Source organism: Arachis duranensis, chromosome 9 (genome assembly GCF_000817695.3).
Source record: "Arachis duranensis cultivar V14167 chromosome 9, aradu.V14167.gnm2.J7QH, whole genome shotgun sequence".
NCBI classification, from domain to species: domain Eukaryota; kingdom Viridiplantae; phylum Streptophyta; class Magnoliopsida; order Fabales; family Fabaceae; genus Arachis; species Arachis duranensis.
The window spans coordinates 62822753-62828208 of NC_029780.3; positions in this window are offsets into that span (position 1 = coordinate 62822753).

Consider the following 5456-nt stretch of genomic DNA (forward strand, 5'->3'; position numbering starts at 1 on the left):
TCCTGACAACCACCTCCGTTCTACTTTAGATTGAGTGAATATCTCTTGGATTCTTTAATCAGAATCTTCGTGGTATAAGCTAGAATTGATGGCAGCATTCAAGAGAATCCGGAAGGTCTAAACCTTGTCTGTGGTATTCTGAGTAGGATTCAAGGATTGAATGACTGTGACGAGCTTCAAACTCCTGAGGGCTGGACGTTAGTGATAGACGCAAAAGAATCACTGGATTCTATTCCGACCTGATTGAGAACCGACAGATGAATAGCCGTGCTGTGACAGAGCGCGTTGAACATTTTCACTGAGAGGATGGGAGGTAGCCATTGACAACGGTGAAACCCTACATACAGCTTGCCATGGAAGGAGCCTTGCGTGCATGAAGAAGAAGACAGTAGGAAAGCAGAGATTCAGAAGATAGAGCATCTCCAAAACCTCAACCTATTCTCCATTACTGCAAAACAAGTACTTATTTCATGTTCTTTTACTTTTCACAATCAAACCTGATAATTATTGATATCCTGACTAAGATTTACAAGATAACCATAGCTTGCTTCAAGCCGACAATCTCCGTGGGATCGACCCTTACTCACGTAAGGTATTACTTGGACAACCCAGTGCACTTGCTGGTTAGTTATGCGGAATTGCAAAAGTGTGATTACAATTTCGTGCACCAACGACCCGAGGTTTGAATACTTCGGTTATTTTATTGGGGTTGAACTTATGACAACCAATTCCTTTCTAAATTTGATCCTCGAGGATTGTTGTTGGTAGAGCTATACTTGCAACGCAACTTTATTGAGAAATTCTCTTCTGACATAGTCTACGAGCGCTCCTATCATGGAGCAAGTCATGATGTTAATGGCACTAACATCAGCACTAACGCCACACTTTTAGCGTTAGTGTGGCTAACGTTAGCACCAACGCCAAGTCACTCTGAACCTCAATTTCATTCACTTCTCTCTCAAGTCCGCTTCAAAGTTAAGGCAAGCAAGCCCACAATTCTCAACCAATGAAGGCCATAAGATGCATCTAGAATTGGAATTTTCATTTAGTTGTAATTTGCTTTTAATTTCATTTCATTTTGTAATTTAGGAGAGCCTATATTAAGGTCTTAGTTTCTACATTGAAATCATTCTGGATTGGAAGGGGAGTCCAGAATCACAGACACACACATCCCCTGGCACACACCACTGGGAGTGGGTCTTCGGACCCCTCCCTTCCACACCTTTCCTATCTTCCATTTCTTCCATCACCTTGTAAATATTTTAGTTACTAACTCTTTCCATTTGGAGAAAGAGCTCTATTACAATTCAATGGATCAATAATAGTTTTTATTCTTCTTCCTCTTTCTTTTTTCTTGATTTGCTTGAAAGCTTTCGATCTTCATCCAATTGAACAATTGTCTCGGAAGAGAAATTGTTCATACTTGGATTTCCTCTGAACCTTAGAAGAGGAATGAGGAAATCATGCTAGAAATGATTTCTCATGCTGGACTGGGATGGGGGTTGGATGGATACAGTGATATAAAATCCTTTCAATGCTTTGATCTAGAAAAACATGTGGTATAATCAGTGATCGTACTTCATCTCTTCCCATGAGCAATTAGATCAAGTAATTGGGCAATTGTTCAAGCTTAGTGATATTAGATTGCCAAGGAATTGGGATTCAATCACCTAAGATTGCCAAGAGATCAATGAATGCATTGATTGAGAGATGATAATTGTTGATTCGGAGAAGTACATTATCTCTTGATTCCAATGCCTCTTTTTTCCTTTTTAGTTCTAACTATTTACTTTTCTGCACTTTACATTTCTTACAATTTACTTTCTTGTACTTTACACTATTGTCATTTACTTTCTTGCACTTTATTGCTTTCATTTACTTTCATGTCATTTACATTTCTTGTTTGATTATCTCTCAATTATGCTTGTCTAACTAGAGTAATCAATCAACTATTCCTTGCTTAATCCAATAATCCTCGTGGGATCGACCTCACTCTTGTGAGTTTTATTGCTTGATACGACCCAGTGCACTTGCTGGTAGTTAACTACGGAAGATTAATTTTTCTGTATCAAGTTTTTGGCGCCGTTGTTGGGGATTAATTGTGATTAACAAATTACCGGTTGGTCGATTACCTAGATTAGACATTTTTTATTTTGTTTCTATTACTTTTGTCCTTTATTTTCTCTTGCTTCTTAACTATTTGTGTTAATGCCTCACCAAGAAGCCCCTGCTCGTGACATCTCTTACTCTTGGTGATTGTGTTATTAATACAAAACAGTTTGTTTTACTTAGTTTTCCTTTAAATAAATTGAGATAAAATTGCATAAGATAAGTTTGGTGTTGCCCTGCAACAATTTGTTTCCAATCTTTCTGGGTACTTGCATCAATTTCAATTGAAAGTGTCACACAAAGTTTGGTGTACCACCCATTTTCGATTGTATCATGCACACCCTCTTGTTTATGCAATCACAATGTCTCTATTCTTGTGCTTTTATTGTGATTCTTAATTTTGCTTGCCTATACTCATGTACTACTAACACTCCATTGTTTAAGACATTCATGACCCATTATGAACCTCATCACCACTGTTTTATTTTTTGCTCGAAGACAAGCAATTATCCTAAATTGGTGTGGGAAGGGGAAGAATAAGAGGAAGGTGACAACAACAATGAAGATGAACTACAAGGTGGTAAAGTTTCTTTTCCTCTTATTTATTTCCAGTATTTTCAATTGCATGATTGTCTCTTATTCCTTTGTATACATGTGTGTTATGAATAAGCATAGCTTGATTGCTGAATTGTAACATGTTGCTATGATGTCATGATTATCATCTTGAATTTTGTGAGTCAAAGCAATTAAGAATCATGATCTTAAATAAACAAGGTAATTAAAGAAGAACTTAGCATGGGCATACAAGTATTGGAAGGCTAGTATGATTAATTATTGTTTAATTGCATTGGAATTTAATTAATTGAAGTTTTCATCTAGGATATTTTATGAAAATTTTTTGAAATCATAAAAATCTTGAAGAAGCAAATGCAAATAAGGCATGAAAAGAAAAGGGAAAGAATGAGAAAGTTGAAGGCTCTGAGTACCAATGACAATTCATTGGTTAAGTACTTGTGGTGTTTATCTATCAAGCAAAAAGCTTGAAAACAAAACACTTAGAGTCAAGGTTAGGCTCAAGTGCAAAAGCATTCCCTCAAAGCTCAAGGCTCTGAGGATCAATAATTAGAGAGTCAAGAAGACAAGAAACAAAATGAGCTAAAAGAGTCCTCTAATTAAATGCTTGTGGTACTTATGTATCAAGTGGTAATACTTGAAAACAAAGCATTCGGAATCATAGCTTTGCTTTTAACTCATGGTGCAAAGCACCCAAAAAGCTAAGCCAAGAAAGAAATGAAAAGCTTGTTTCAAGGAAGAAATAGAAAGAAAAAATTTCATAAGTGAGCTAGATAGAAGCATCAATCATTTGATTTTATTTTGTGATTGTTGCATGCATAAAAAACTAGCTAACCATGAACATTACATTGATATTCTTCTTACCTTGGATTGTCAAACTTTATTGCATGATTCTCTTCTTGCTTGGGGATAAGCAAGATTTAAGTTTGGTGTTGTGATGCCAGGGCATCATGGCTTATTTTTCTATGCTTTTTCACCTTTCATTTTCACTAACCATGCTTAATTATTGAGTATTTTTAAGCTTAAATCATATATTACTTTCAATTCTTTGATTTGGTTTGAATTTGCAGAAATTGGTGGAAAAGAAAGTAAAAAGCACAAAATAAGCATGAAAGAAGAAGAAGCAGAGGAGACACACGTTGGTGGTCACGTTAGTGCCACTAATGTGGGCATTAACGTGGACAAAAGGAGAATGAGCCAAGTTAGTGGCAAATTTAATGGCACTAACGTGAAGAATAGAGAGCACGTGACGTTAATGGTGAAGTTAACACCATTAACGTGGTCGAAGGCAAAGGAAGACCCACATTAATGGCCACGTTAATGCCACTAACATGAGCCATTAACATGGAGAATGGAGCAGCATGGGAAGTTAGTGGTGACGTTAACACCACTAACTTAAGTGAAGCAAAGAAGGCCTACGTTAGTGGCCACGTTAGAGCCACTAACGTAGGCACTAACGTGGGCAACATCACACATTGCAGCCTGAACATGTCTTCTTCAAATAAGAATAACTTGAGCCACAAAGCTCCAAATGAGGTGATTCTAGTGGAATTGGAAAGTAGGAATCCAGATCTTTCCAAGCCTATATAGCACTACATGATGGAAACTAAATTTGAGGGAGAAAACCTGCCCCGAAAGTGCAAAGATGAACATGGTATAAACCTGTAGTAAGGCCAGCTGACATCTTCACCTTCCAAGACATATAACTCGAGATGTAGAGCTCTAAATGATGCGTTTCTAAAAACATTAAAAATTAGACATTCAGGGCTTTCCAAAAATATATAATAGTATATGATGGACATTAAGTTTAAGCTTCAGAACCTAGCATTATTAACTCCCTAAACCCTGATGTTAGTGGCCACGCTAGTGCCACTAACGCCAGCAATAATGCCAGCAACCTTGACCCCTTCAAAGGAGCATAACTTGAATTACAGAGGTTCAATTGAAGTGATTCTAGTTGCGTTGGAAAGCTGACATTTAGAACTTTCTAATGATATTTAATACTCTATAGTGGACATGAAACTGAACTAAAAACAATAGACATCTTTAAGACCCAAAAATACCAACTTGGAGCAAGTCATGACTTTAATACCACTAATGTTAGCATTAACGCCACACTTGTAGCATTAGTGTGGCTAATGTTAGCACCAACACCAAGTCATCCTGGACCACAATTTCATTCAATTCCCTCTCAAGTCTACTTCAAAGTTCAAGAAAGCAAGCCCACAATTCTCAACCAATGAAGGCCACAAGAAGCATCTAGAATAGGAATTTTCATCTCGTTGTAATTTGCTTTTAATTTCATTTTATTTTCTAATTTAGGAGAGCCTATATTAAGGCCTTAGTTTCTACATTGAAATCATTCTAGATTGGAGGGGGAGTCCAGAATCACGCACACACACATCCCCTAGCACACACCACTGGGAGTGGGTCTTCGGACCCCTCCCTTCCACACCTTTCCTATCTTCCATTTCTTCCATCACCTTGTAAATATTTTAGTTAATAACTCTTTCCATTTGGAAAAAGATCTCTATAGCAATTCAATGGATCAATAATAGTTTTTATTCTTCTTCCTCTTTCTTTTCTCTTGAATTGCTTGAAAGCTTTCGATCTTCATCCAATTGAACAATTATCTCGGAAGAGAAATTGTTCATACTTGGATTTCCTCTGAACGTTGGAAGAGGAATGAGGAAATCATGCTAGAAATACTTTCTCATGTTGGACTAGGTTAGGGATTGGATGGTACAGTGACAAAATCCTACCAATGCTTTGAT